This window comes from Cavia porcellus, unplaced genomic scaffold, assembly GCF_034190915.1.
Source record: "Cavia porcellus strain 051 isolate PalLab524CR breed Dunkin Hartley unplaced genomic scaffold, mCavPor4.1 scaffold_28, whole genome shotgun sequence".
In the NCBI taxonomy this organism is placed as follows: Eukaryota; Metazoa; Chordata; class Mammalia; order Rodentia; family Caviidae; genus Cavia; species Cavia porcellus.
In genome coordinates, this window is record NW_026947511.1 from 4,089,930 (window position 1) to 4,105,306 (window position 15,377).

The window sequence follows — 15,377 nt, forward strand, 5'->3', positions numbered from 1 at the left end:
TTTTCTTTTCTCCTTAAATAAAACAAAAGAGAGAACTCACATCATAAAAAAAAAAAAAAGAATACACAACAACTAATTGCTATTCATTTTCTTTATGTAGAAATGTGCAGCTTTTAGCTGAAGTGAAAATTCTGTTTGCAGGAAATGTGACTGGAGTCCTAATGTACTGCTGCTGTCCCTCTAGGGACGGTCCTCTCATGTTTGGGGGACTGAGCAAAGTGATGGTCAGGACGTGGTGACTGCACTGATGTTCTAGGGCCGAGACGCTTGGTAGCACTACAGGTGTAACGGAGCTGTGGAAAGATACTGCAAGAAGAGGTAGCGCAGGGTGTCGAGGCGGAATCTGCTAAGAGCTACTAACGCAGAGAAGAGGAAGCCGAATGCTGTTCCAGAGGAGGGCTAACCATGTATGTGTGCCTGAAGGCGACAGGGGCCTGGAATCCTCGGGTTTTGGATGGTGTAAGTAAGTCTCAGTAAAGGGTTTTGGAGCTGTATTCTGCCTCTCTGGCCGCGGAGGCATCATTGCCACAGTTTGCTTTTGTGTTTGGCAGTTTCCTCTGTCTGGAGCTCTCTTCCTCACCTCCATCAGGCTTGGCCTTCCCTAGCCATCCTGTCTACAGTTACTAACACCTATTCCTCATTCCTTCCCAAATTACTTTTTCTCTATTCATTTATTACACTTGAATATAATATTTTTACTGATTTATTATATATCTCTCCTCACTGTTACGTTAATGCTCTGAAAGCAGGGATTTTTGCCTGCTTTGTTCACTGCTGTATATTTCCAGCCCAATACAAAATAGGTTCTAGGAAACTGAGAAAGAAATTAACAGATACGCATATATACAAGGTGGGTTTTTGTTGTTATTTTTCAGGTGTTTGTACTGGGAATTGAACCCCGGGCCTTTACACTAAGCTATATTCCCCAGCCTCTTATAATTTTTTTTTTTTTTTTTTTTTTTTTAATTTTGAGACAGGGTCTTACCAAGTTGCTAGATTGCCTGGGCTGGGTTTGAATTGGCAATCTTCCTGTCTTAGCCTTCCAGAGTATTGGGATTACAGGCATGTGCCACAGGGCCTGGCTATATAAATTCTTTACATGCTTTATTTAATACTTAAAACAACTCCACAAGGTAGATCCTGTTATCAGCCCGATTTTCTAGATAAGAAAACTGTCACCAAGGAGTCAAAACCAAGACCTCAATTACTATACTCAGTCGATGTTGTAATGGGCACTTCCTCTTTTAATCTGTTGCACTCCTGAAAAGGTATCAGGTCAGGTATTATTCTAACTATGAGAAGAGAATCGAGGGTTTTTTGTTCATCTTATCTAATCTTTTTCCATAACTCAAGTATAGCATTAAATATGGAAGAGATTACAATAGAATACACAGGACAGACAAATGTGAATGTATCACGTCATTCTACTATACTAGGAGGCTGAATTGGGATACCATTTCCCTCTGATTTTCTGAGGGCAAGGAGCATAATAAGATACACTTTAAAACTTTCAAAGTGTTAAAAAATCTGCTTCTGGTCCTTGTTAATTGACCTCAACACATAAACTGCTTCATATCATTATTCTGTCTGACACACTGATGCGTGTTCTACAAAGGACTCTGAACATTCCAGTGTGTGGTTTCCTGTTGTCACCAGCATCTGGCACCGTGGCATGCGGTGAGCTCTTAATAAATATTATACTACACAATTACAGTGAAAGCTTGTAACCTCCCCTAAAGAAGAAGAAGGGTTTTCTTTCCTCCTCAAGTCCTGCACTCTCATTGCATTTCCTATTTCTTAGCTACACAGAAACATGGCTTTCCGAGATGACTGCAGAAATCATAGGAAGCGGTGGTTTCAAGGGCTAGAGAGAGAGAGAGTCCCTGCCAGACAGGGGCCACCAGTGGGGAGAGGGCAGGTTCCTCTGTTTAAGCCTAAACAAGCACTGACAAATGTTCTCCCCACACCGCCCTTACTGGCACACATTTGAAGAGGAAGTGCTTCTGTGGTTTTTATTGGCCATCTTTCCCTTCAGACTTGGCAATTTCATTCCGTGTCCAATTCACACTTCTCGTTTTTGGTCAAGAGCTTTATTTAAAATATACCAGAAAATGACAGCATTTGGGGTAGCCTGTTATTATTGTTTTTATCAGAATCATCCTTTTACCAAATGAAAGCAAGAAACCCAAACCCTTTAAAAGTGATTTCTAAAAGAATTTCATAGATTGAGAAGTGTGTTTGCATCACACGCTAGTTCAAAGTGTTCACTTTCCTTAGCTGCTTATGGAATCTGCATTATAGTGGACTTTCCATTAATTGTAAATTAGACCAGACTAATTCAATAAGTGTTTAAAACAAGAGTCCCCTGAGTACAGGTCGAGACATCCAGAGGAAGTGGTTTCTTAGACACCTGCCTTCCATATATTGACTTGATGGTACGTAGATGGAAGGGGTGAGCTGGTTGTGGTGGTATATATGGTGCTGTCGATTAGTTAATTGAAAGTGAAATTTTTAGCTTCACCAAGCAATTACCTGATCTCATTAAGGTCTTTAAAACCCCCTAAATATCATTTTGCCAGAAGCAGCTGCCCCTTGTTTAGATGTTATTTCAGGCATTAAGAAATACACAAATGCTAATGGTGACCAGGGAATTTAAACATGCAGTTCCTGGTACCTATATTATTTAATGTTACTCATCCTGTCTAACATGTTGTTCTGGGATACATTTACATTTGCATAGTACTTTGCTTTCAGAAAAGTTTCTTAAAGTACTGTATTTATAAAATGTACATTTATAAAATGTACATGTTTTGTGACAGGGTCTTGCTAAGCAGTTCGGGCTGGCCTTGAACCCACAGCAATCCTATTTGAGCCTCCCAAATGCTGGGATTACAGGCACATGCACACCACACCTGGCTTGAAATTGTTTCTAAAATGCAGCCGTGTTAATTTTACTTTTATTCTGAAGGAAACTTTACTAAGGAATAACATATCAAATATATACGAATCATGGGTGTAAAGATTACAAAATGAATATGCCATGAGTTGGAATCCATGTCATAAAAAATGACCAGGTCCCTAGAAGTGCCCTTATTGTCCCCCTCTAACTCACCCTCACCCCAAACCCAGGTGACAACACAGTCCTGATTCCAAATGGTGTAGATTCATTTGCTGATTTTTGAACATTATAAAAATGAAATCACACAATATTTTCTCCTTTATTTCCCATTTTGTTAGTAAAATTTGTTAATGTTATCATGTGTTATTCTTTGTTCACCCTTACTATTAAATAGTAGTCCACTGTGTAATTTTCATGCTATGATTTTTTCCAGTGTTGAGGTTGAACCAGGGCTTTCCGTGTGCTAGCAGGTGCTTTACCACTGAGCACTGCCTTGGCCCCCTGTGCTTCTTTAAATGTGATATCTACGTATAAAAACTGCATCATAGAATTTGTGAATGATGATGCTCACATTTTCTAACCATTTTTCTTTTCTTTTCTTTGATACTGTGGATTGAACCTTGTGCTTGCCAGGAAGGTGCTTATGCTGCTGAGCTAAATCCCTGGCCCTCTTTTTTTTTTTTTTGGTGTTAGAAATCAAACCCAGGACCTCAAACTTGCTAGGCAGGCATTGTGCGACTGAGCTATGTCCCCACCCCTGCTATTTTTCAAAAGACATGATCAATGTGTTATTCTGAGACTGCTATGCACTCAGAAGGAAGGAAAGCAAGAAGACATACATCTGCCTGTCAATAAACAAATTAATACAAACTTTCACATATTAAGAGAGCTGGATTATCAGTTACTTAGCTGCTGCTTATTTTTTTTTTCCCACTCAGGTAAGATATCTATCTATCTATCTCTTCTTAAGATAACTTTCTTCAATTAATTTATCCATGTTATTATCTATCATTATTTATGATAAAAAAGACTTAGATAAATAGAAAAAAATCTAAAAAATATTTGGATTCTGGACACGAGTCTCTGTAATTGTATTTATGTATATATACATATGAAAATACATATATATGTATGTTAATTTAGGAGTTTATTTTGTATTCCACTCTACTTTTATTTTTTTGGTTGTTTTGCAGTTTATAATTACCAAGCTGCTATGGAAAAGTGGTCTGGATTTTTTCCTGGATTTGCTGTGAAGCAGTGCTGTGACTTTGGGTATGTCACCTATTGTCTCTGTTTCTTCCTCTGGAAATAAAGGGGTTGGCTTAGAGCAACATTTGTTTTTGGTATGCATTTTATTTGTTGATCTAATTCTATCCACCAACCTAAAATAATTTTAGCTTTTTAATTTTCTTTAAAAAATTTTTTTGTGGTTGGGACATGGTGGCGCATGCCTGTTATCCCCGTGTATGGGAGGCTGAGGCAGAAGGATCACAGTGAGTTCAAGTCTAGCCCGGGCCACATAGTGAATTCAAGGTCAGCCTGGACTACGTGACATGACTCTGTCTCAAGATAAAACAAAACAAGAAGTGATTTCACTGTTTAAAATGTATATTTTATAAATATGGTACTTTAAAAAAGTTTTCTGAAAAGTGAAGTACTATGCAAAGGTAAATGTATTTTCGTGCCATCCTGGGCTACATAGTGAGTTCAAAGCAGCCTAAACTACACAGCAAGACTGTCTGGAAAATAAATAAAAATTTAAAAAATGTTCTGGTGTTACGAGAGCCATACATCTGAATGTAGAATATTTGAAAAATAAGGAAAAATATGTAGAAAACAATAACAAGCATCTATAATTGTAACACTCAGGGATTAAACTTCCTGGATGTGTTTGGACATTTCTTTTAGTTGTTTTTCCCGTGTGTTTATACATACAGTGCTTTTGAATTTTGACATTGTAATCTTCAGATTATTTTTGAATAGGTAATTAATTAATGTAATTGGTATGTAATAATGGAAGCATAAATAATAAGAAAGGCAACACAGTAAAGACAAAGCGTCACTGTCCCCTGGCCATCAGACTTCTGTTTGCTCTCTGTGGCGCCTTCCTCCAGCAGTGGTCCCTCCACGCAGGTTCTCCAGGGCGTTTATGGTTAGCTCCTTCTCCTCCGCGCAAATTTTCCATCCATTTCTACACCTTGCCTTTTTCATTGAGCCATAGATCTTCAAACGTTTAGCTGTCAGTATAATTAGAAATTTTCTTTCTCTGCCTCGGTTTCTTTTTGGGGGAGAGTGGCTGAGTTTTATTTTATTTTTATGTCTGAATTTCTCTAATTCGACATATATTTTGGTTGTGTGCAGCCTTGTGCAAAGCGATGCTACAATAAATGTCTTACAAACTGGGCGTGGTGGCAAACGCTTGTACTGCGGCACTCAGGAGGCCGAGGCACAAGCATTGCCGTGAGTTCAAGATTAGCCTGAACTAATAGTGAATTCAGGGCGAGCCTAAAATATGTAGCGAGACTCTGTCCCAAAACAACTCAACAAATAAAGAATTAAAAAACATTTTGAAAAAGATATTTTGTAGATTTGTCTTTTCTGCTGTGATACATTTAGGAATTATACAAATTCCTAGAAGTAGAACTGAAGTACAGAACATGCATTTTTAAATTTAAATGGATATTATCAATTTACTTGCTATATTTATCATAATTTAGATTATATTAAACCTGTAATTTTTTTCTTTGTTTTATTTAATACTTTATATAAATATAAATATTTTGTTTAATAAACATGTTAATGGGGGCTGGGGATCTAGCTCAGCGGCCTAAGCGCCTGCCTTGCAAGCCAGGCAGTCATGAGTTCGATCCCCGGTACCGATAAAAAGGAAAAAGACAAAAAACAAAAACAAAAACATGCTAATGATTGCCTGATGTACTCTTACATAGTGATGGCGTAAATTCTTATTCTTTCGATACGCCGGTATTTATTTACTCATTTTGCGGTGCTGGGGCTTGAGCCCGGGGTTTCCCTCTGCTAGGCGACCCCCCTACCACTGAGCTACACCTCTAGCTGCAGCACTGACTTGTTTTTATTGCATTTTTCTGCAATAAGCACAATTGCTCTCATTTCAGCCCAGTTCCTTCTAGTTCATTAACAGAAAACAATTCACTGAGCCAAAGGGATTCATGTTTGAAACCACTGAAATTATTTCCTGGGGAAGTCCTATTCTGTTGTCTTGGTGTAACACAAGGCTCACTTCGGCATCCCTTTGCTCTTGGGAAATTCGATTTTTCTAATTGAATAGTGAAGAATGATATATTTGTTTTATAGTTCATGTTTTTTATTACAATGAAAGTTGAATTATTTTACATACCAACTCGTTATTTCTTTTTGTTTTTTAACATCTTGGCTTTCATGTCTTTTGCCTTTCTTATGCATTTATTTGAACCCTTTTGGTTGGAGAATATGAAATTTTTGCTTTCCAATTATTGCAAATTGCTTCACAGTTATTAAAAATGAAGGCTTAAGAACTGGGGATTTAGCTCAGCAGTACAAGCGTCTGCCTGGGAAGTGCAAGGTCCTGAGTTTGATTCCTGGTATCAAAATAAATAAAAAGTAAAAATATATGTGCTTATGCTTTTAATGTGAAAAACCTGATAGTAGGTATAATCAACTGTAATAACACCCTCTGATTTCTTTAATGTTGTTAAAGTTAGACAAATTTGCATCATTTAGAGAGCAAATGAACATGTCTCTGTAAAATCCTTCCGCCAACACTTTTTCTTCTTCTTCTTCTTCTTCTTCTTCTTCTTCTTCTTCTTCTTCTTCTTCTTCTTCTTCACACTTTTCATTTAATGCCTAAGTTACTTGCAATTTGTTTTGCTCGACACTATCAAGTGAACAATTCCAATTTTCCCCCTCAAATATGCAACCAAGTGTCCTGTTTGTTTAATACTCATTTCTTCTTGGTCTTTTTCCTATCTTAGACATCCAAAAACACATTGATTTCTGGACAAATTACAATGATCTGAATTTTGTTTTCTGTAGCTTGTACTACATCTGTGGCTGCTCTAGGACTAGAATTTATTTTCTGCATCAAAAGGATGACAGCTTCTGTTCCTTCTTACCTATGATCGACTTTCTCCTTCTTCTCCAGATTGGGCTGGCTTTTAAAATAGGTACCAACTAGCATGGCATCGGATTGTCCTGTGAATGACTCAGCTTGTACTGTGGTTGAAAGGACTGTCAGAATATACACAGCACCAAACTTGATAAGGCATAGAATTTAGGAAGCTGTGTGTGTGTCACTGACTGAATCTTCTAACATGTGGAAGCAGGTCTTGCCCTCTATTTTGTTCATATTTTAAATTAAGTTACCTCAGTGTTGTATTAGAAAAAATTTAGATTGAATTAGATTTAAAAATTTAGATTAAAAATACAGAGCTAGGCATAATGGCACGTGGCTGTAATCCCTGCACTCTGGGAGACTGAGGCAGGAGGATCACACATTCAAGTCCAGTCTGGGCAATTTAGTGAGATGCTTTCTGAAAAAAAAAAAAAAAAGAAGGAAAGAATGAAAGAGGGCTGAAGGATGGGAAAAAAATAACTAACACTTACTGATGCCTTATACTTTTTCAAAATCTTCATTAATGTCATCATAATTCATAGTCATTCAGTTTAAAAATTTGTTAAAGTAAAATTTGTATGACAAGATGAAACACTTTTAAAGTGAACAATTCAGTGATGGTTGTTAGATTTACAACGTTGTATGAACCACCACTTTTATCTAATTTGAAAACATTTTCAGTATTCCAAAATAAAACCCAGTAAGCAGTCACTTTCTATTCTGTGTTCCTGTCAGACCCTGGCAACTACCAACCTGCTTCCTGTCTCTCTGGATTTACTTATATTTGATTGTTCACATAAATGGAATACTATAATACGTGATTTTTGTGCTTAGTTTTTAATATATTAGCATAATATTTCAAGATTTGTCTAACTTGTAGTATATATCAATGCTTCGCTCTTTTTTATGGCTGGATAATATTCCACTGTGTGAATATGCTTAATGTTTGTTTATCCATTCCTCATTTGATGGGCATTTTGTTTGTTTCTACCATTTAACTATTGTGAATAGTGTTGCTATGAAACAACGTAAGTAAATATTTACTTGAGTATCTGTTTTCAACTATTTTTGGGTATGTACTAGGGAGTAGAAATGCTAGGTCATATGGTAATTCTATATTTAACTTTTTGAGAAACTGCCGAACTGCTTTCCATTGTAGGGGCACTATTTTACATTCCCCAAAACAAAGTGCAAAGATTTCAGCTTCTCTATCTTTACCAATGATTGTTTTCCATTTCTTTAACACTCATGGCAGTGGCTATATAAGTGATATCTCATTTTGTTTTGATCTGCATTTACCTAAAGACAAAATGTTCAGCATCTTCAATGTGCTTATTTGATTTCTTTTTCAGTGTGCTTGTTTGGAGTTTGTGTATCTTCCCTGAAGAAATGTCTACTCAAATCCTTTGCCAATTTAAAAGTTGAGTTGTCTTTCATTGAGTTGTAAGAGTTCTCTGTATATTCTGGATGCTCTTCCCTTAATAGGTAATTTGCAAAGCTTAGCTCCCACTTTGTAAGTTGTCTTTTCACCTTTTAAATAATATTCTTTGATGCACAAGTTTTTAGTTTTGATAAAGATCAACTTATCTATTTTTCTTTTGTTGTTCATGCTTTTAGTGTCATATCTAAGAATTCACTGCCAAATCTAAGATCAAAGAATTACTCCTATGATTTGTTCCAAGAGTTTTATGATTTTATCTCTTTTACTTAGTCATTGATCTGTTTTGAGTTAACTTTTGGGTATGACATGAGGTAGGGATCCAACTTCATTTTGTACACTCAGATACCTAGTACAAAGATTATTCTTTCCCCACTGAAGAGGCTTGACACCCTTGTTGAAGATCAACTGGTCATAAATGTATGATTTATTTCTAGACTTTGAATGCTGGTTCATTGGTCCAAATGTCCATTTTTATAGTAACATACTATTTTAGTTCTTATAGTTCTGCAGTAAGGTGTGTTTTTTTGTTGTTGTTTTATGTTTTCTAGATAGTGTCTGTCTGTATAGTCCAGGCTGGCCTCTACCTCACAGCAATCCTCCTGCCTTAGCCTCCCAAGGGCTGGAATTACAGGCATGCAGCACACGCCCGGCATCTATATAAATTTTGACATTGGTAAGTGTGGGTTACCTTTGTTCTTTTTCTCTGTTTTTTCTTTGTTCTGCTGTATTGGGGTTGAGCCCTGTGCTTTGTGCATATTATGCAAGCATCTACACTGAACTGCATCCCCAGCCTTATTCATTTACCAGACTGTTTTGGTTAAGGGCTTAAGATTCTACCATAAACCTTAGTGTACATTCTGTTACATAATTTGTGTGATAAATTATATTAATAATTTCTGTGATGAATTCTACAACAAGGTCATGCAATTTTGTTCTTAATTATGTAATTCTATAATGCAAATAATGGCACCTGCATTTGAAAGTTTAAATAATTAGCCTAGCATTACAGATTTGGTCAAAAATCTAGGATTAAAACCAAGATTATCCAACTCCAAAACATACTTTTAAAGAATTATGAGTACTGTCTGTCAAAAGAAAGGGGTACTGAAGCTTACTAATGTTGTTTATATTAGGTTTACAAAGGTTAGGTAAATAAAAAGGTTAGAAGCCTGTTTGGACTAGTGAACACTTTTTAACGGTAACCCACTGGCTGATAAACACACTGGAACCCATTTTTCTTTCCACAGTTCAGACTTCATGTCTGTGAGGCTGTGACTGCTCAGACAGTTTTGCATCCTCCTCTGCCTTCCTCTTTTGGTGATCTTATTTCTTCAGATGGATGTTTTGAGGCTATTATCTATTTTGAGAAAATTACACAAATGCTGATTTATTAGCACAACAACTCAAAAGTGGTTCCTGTGAGGTCCTCGGCATCGTCCATGCTCCTGTGCATCATCTCTCACCAGGTGGGAAACTACTGAGTGTGGGAGAGAGTCGGTGATGTGTCTGGAACTAAACTGTTGAGAAAGTAAGATTTTGCAACTGTAACTATGCATGACATTAAGAGCAACAACCCTATTTTCATACGTTTCAGTAAGCTATTTCTATAGACTTAATATAGTTTCTACTTATTTATTTGTGATTTCCTTTTATTTATTTATTTATTTATTTTTATCGGTACCGGGGATCGAACTCACGACTGCCTGCTTGCAAGGCAGGCGCTTATGCCGCTGAGCTAAATCTCCAGCCCCTTATTTGTGATTTTCATACAACAAAATTCATTCTTTGCTGTACAGCTTTGTGAGCTTTGACAAGTGCATGCGGTGTGTAACCATCACCACACTTTGGACCCAGAATGGTTCGATTGCTCCCAGAATCCCCTCCTTGAGGCATCCTTTGTGGTCAGCTTGTGTTCGCAGCCCAATCCCTGGGAACCACAATTATTCCATCTCCCTGTAGTTTTGCCTTTTTCAGAATGTTATATAAATAGAACCACGAAGTATGAAGCTTTTGCGTGTGTTTTTTTCACTTAGCATTAGTGCATTTCACTGGAGATTAATCTGTGTTCTTGTGATTCTCAGCAGTTGTTTTTTCTTCCTGGGGACATGTCATAATCTGGGCACACTACAGTTTGTTTTGTTCGTTTTTCACCTGAAGGCTCTTTGGATTGTTTCCAGTTTTGGGCGATTACAAAGAAAGCTGTTAGGGCTGGGGATATAGTTCAGTGGCAAGTGCCTGCTTGGCAGGCACAAGGTTGTGATTCTGATCCCTGGTATGAAAACAAAACAAGACAAAAAAAAAAAAAAAACCCTGTTAAAATCAGTTCGTGTGCAGTTTTTTTTGTTTGTTTTGGTTTTGGTGCTGGGGTGGGGGTTGAACTCAGGGCTTTGCACAGAGCTACATCCCCACTCATTTCCTTTATTTTTTATTTTCAAACAGTATCTCGCTAAGTCAGCTGGGCTCAAACTTGCAATCTTCCTCATCTTCCTGGAGTGTTAGGGTTATGGGCAAAAGCCACCACACCTGCTTCACGTAAAGGACTTTGTGGGGGTAAAACTGTCATTTGCTTTGGAAAGATATGTAGGAATAGGGTTCCTGAGTTATATGATAAATGTAAACTCCCAAATTTTTCAGATTCCTAAAGCTGACATAAAATACCACAAACCTGGTAACTTCTTTCTTTCTTTCTTTCTTTCTTTTTAATTTTATTTAAAGAAAGAATAAACAAAACAAAAAGGGTATTTCAAAGAAAAAGTAAACAGTAAGAAATCACTAGTTGATAATTACATATTGTCCTCTTACAAATAGTTGTTCAAGTTACAAAAGCGAAGCGTACAAAGTGGACATTCTATTTATTTATTTTTTGAAGACAGGGTCTTGCATTCAAGCTGGGCTTGAATTTGAGGTGATCCACTTGCCTCAGCCTCCTGAGTGCTGGAATTACAGGTGTGTGCCATCACGCCTGACCAAACATGATAGTTTAAAACAACACAAATTCATTACCTCACTGTTCTGTAGGGTGGAAGTCGGCCATCAGGGTGTTGGAAGGTCATATTCTCTCTGAGTTCAGGGAAGACAGTACCAGTCTTTTTGGAGCTGAGGCAGGAAGACCGCTGGAGCCCAGGAGTTTGAGGCTACTGGAGGAAACGCCTCTTAAACAGCATTGAAAACCAGAGTGGCTTCAGTGTGGAATGTGGGGAAGGGGCTGGGGGTAAATAAACTTGAGAAATTTGGGCAGATCTTATTTTCTTTTTGATGTTTACATGGTACATTAGCATCTTAAATGCTCTGTGAAGCCTGTAGAATAGAGAAATATATTTATTTGTTTACCAAAGTGCATTTAAAGCTGTTTGGTCTTAGAACCTTTGTTTAGCACCCAGTATTTCTTTTAGAATTCATGTTCTGTGTACACAGCTTTAGAAATAAAGACCTACAGGCTGGGGATTTATCTCAGCAGCATAAATGCCTGCCTTGCAAGTGTGCAGGCATGAGTTCGATCCCCGGTACCAAAAAAAAAAAAAAAAAACCCTAAGTGATTGCTATTCTCTGGCACCAAAATGGAGAGGCAAGGCTCCCTGAAAATAGTACTAGATGAATTCTCAGGGACCAGTGGTAGGGCCAGAAGGCCAGCCTGAGGGTTGGGGTGTCCGAGGCATTCAGGAATGACTTGGATGAGTAGTCAGTGCTTCATCTTTGTATGACTTCAGCGAGGATGGTGGAATGGACAAGACAGTAAGGTTAAATACAAAATTAAAATAAAATGTCTAAGAGTCGGGGTTGTGCTTCAGTGATACAGTGCTTACCTAGCATGAATGAGGTTCTGGGTTTGATTGTCTGTGTTGCAAAATACAAAAGAAAGAAAGAGAAGAAAAGAAGAAAAGAAGAAAAGAAAAGAAAAGAAAGATAAAATACAGTGTCTGGAAGCCTGTGGACCATTCCATTGGTTGCACTTTCCTCCTCCTGGCCACCGAGTTTACATAACTTGCTCTGATGGCTAAGTGGTCACCAGCCCTGCAGCAGGTAGAGCAGACCGTGAATGCGAACTTCTCTTACACAGCAGGACTGAGTGCAAACCTGTTTCACAGGCCTTGCTGTGTTTTGAATGATTCCCCAGCCTCTTATTAAAAGTCTGTACCTCTGGGCCTTGGTCTGTCCCGAGAAGCCCGGAGTGTGCCCGTGGTGCCTGCTCTCCATTCCTCCATCCCATTATCGTCCCTTGAAGCACCCTGAACATCTCGTTTAGTTCTTACATCTCTTCCATTTTTCTTCTTGGGGCACCACCTCCCTTCTTGGAAGAACTAACTTTCCTTCATTCCAAATTCATGTGGATCGGCTGATCACTAATCACCAGTAAGAACCAGAACTGGGATTCAAACCCAAAGAATCTGACTCCAGAATTCACTTTCAAACTGTATCATTTTTTTCTTTGTATATCACTTAATTTTTATTACTCTAAGTAGAGAGATATACAAAAGAATTTCTCCTTAGTCATTTTGGATATCCGTATATAAACAATTTGAGTCCAGATTTAATGTTATAGTGGATTAAAACTGGATCTATATTTTTCACCTCGCACTAAGCTAAAATTGGTATGGATAAAAAACCTTAATATTAAAACAGAAACATTGAATATGCTGAAGATAGAGTAGAATGAACTCTGAAGACATTGATGCAGGCAGAGACTTTATGAACAAAATCCCAATCGCACAGGAACTATCACAGAGTCAACAACTTGGGATCTCGTCCTATTGAAAAGCTTTTTCACAACAAGAGAAACACCCAACAGAGTGAAGAGACAACCCATGACATGGGAGAAAATGTTTGCCAGTTGTTTCTCAGACAAAGGATTACTACTGAGAACATACAAAGAACTCAAAAAATCAGTCCTCCTAGATTTAAAGACCCAATCCAAAAGTGGGCATCTGAGATGAACGCACACTTCTCAGATGAGCAAATACAAATGGCAAATAAATGTGTGAAAAAATGTTCAACATCACTGATCATTTGAGAAATGCAAATTAAAACAACACTGAGATTCTACTTCAGCCCAGAAAGAATGGCTACTATCAAGAAATCATGCAACAATAAATGCTGGAGAGGCTGTGGAGAAAAAGGAACCCTTTTTCACTGTTGGTGGGAATGCAGACTGGTGTAACCACTGTGGAAATCAGTGCGGAGATTACTCAAAAAACTAACACTACAGGTCCCATTTGACCCAGCTGTTCCTCTTGTGGATATCTTCCCAAAAGAATTAAAAGCATCATACCAAAGTGATACATGTGCACCCATGTTTATAGAAGCACAATTTGTAGTAGCTATATCTTGAAACAACCTACATGTCCATCGACTGAGAATGGATAAAAAAAGGTGTACTTTTATACAATGGAGTACTACTCAGCCATAAAGAAGGACAAATTCGAGACTTTTATCGGTAAAGGAATGCAAGTTGAGACCATACTCATGAGTGAAATAAATCAGACATGCATTTGTAAATGTCATATTGTCTCACTAGTGTGAGAATCTGAAACAACATATGTATGTGTGTGTATACATATACATAACTAGTTAAGATAAAAAATATTCAATGTTATAAAAATAAAGTTCTTATCTCATAATGGGGAAGAGTTTCATCTTATTAGTTTTGGTGATGGTAAAAATTAGGTTCTATTTTTTAAATGATTATTTTTACTCTAAGGTCTTTAATTCTTTTTTTTTTTTTCCTTAGCTACTTCAGCCAACATGTGACCATGAATAATAGTTATGGAAACTAACAGTTGTTTTTAGAAGGACACTAACCTAATTATCCTGGGAATATTAACTACAAATCGAGAAGTATATTATGGCTTAATTGCTCATTACACAGAAGTGCTATGTCCCCCCATTTCTTCCATATCTTTTCTCACTCTATCTAAAAGGGCATTTAACTAAGCAATCAGAGATATTAGCAATGCACATCCTAGGCAAGCACAGCAAAATAAGCCTCCGAAAGGGTTGGCTATGAACAAGCATACAGCCCCCAGCCCGCCCCTTCTGATGTGTTTGCAGATACATTTGTGATTTCATGCACAATTTTCAATGGTAAGCATTAATCTGAAATGGGCACTGAGGCATCAATAAAGTCCACATTTTGCCTCCTTTAATGAAAATGCTAGATATAGATTTAATGCAAAACTAAACATCTGCCTCAATATGTTCTACTCCAGTAAATTAGCCAGTGTTTGTCATCTTTTTTAAAAACCGGGGTTTAATGCCTCATTTCACATGGTTGTGTTAGGGGTAGATAGAAAGCTGATAAACAGTCCATTTGTTCTGTTACAGTAGCTCTTACTCACACTGCTGAAGTTGAACCTCTATGCTCATTTCCTTTACAAACCCTGTAGTGAGCTTAAGTGGCTTGACTGCTTTTGAATAGTTGACCAAGGCGCCGCCTGGACAAAGAGTAAGCTTTGCTGGCTGGTGGCCCCAGGGTGATGGGTCCTGAAATGACTCAGTGAGCCCAAAAGGGAACAGAACACCAGCGAGCCCTTCCTGTGTGCTGCTGGAACTGCATGGTTCTCACAACAGCCCCGAGAGGTCCGTGGAACCACCCTTCACTTGGCACAAGGAGGAAACCAGCTCCGAGGTGAAGCTGCAGAGCTCGTCAGTGACAGAGCCTAGATTTGAGCATGGCATTGGAGCTGCCCATTTCCTGGCCCCACCAGTAGTGCATTGTCATTTCACAGTCTAAAAATGTCACCTCCTCTAGGAAGTATCACTGATCGCCTACCTGTTGATCATCATGCTGCGTGTGTGTGTGTGTGTGTGTGTGTGTGTGTGTGCACACGCATGGTAATGGGATTGACCCCTGAGCCTCCTCATGCTGCACAAGAGCTGTCTCACTGAGCTACATCCCCAACACTTTTAAGTTT

General features: G+C 38.0%; 1 long non-coding RNA gene across 1 annotated transcript in view; it reads left to right on the forward strand.

Annotated features, from left to right (window-relative positions):
* Positions 1 to 9,706: 9,706 nt before the first annotated feature.
* Positions 9,707 to 15,377, forward strand: part of LOC134473797 (uncharacterized) — a 66,113-nt gene continuing 60,442 nt past the window's right edge. The window contains exon 1 of the long non-coding RNA XR_010044223.1: positions 9,707 to 9,935. This is a non-coding gene — a long non-coding RNA (uncharacterized LOC134473797). The remainder of the gene's footprint in view (positions 9,936 to 15,377) is intronic.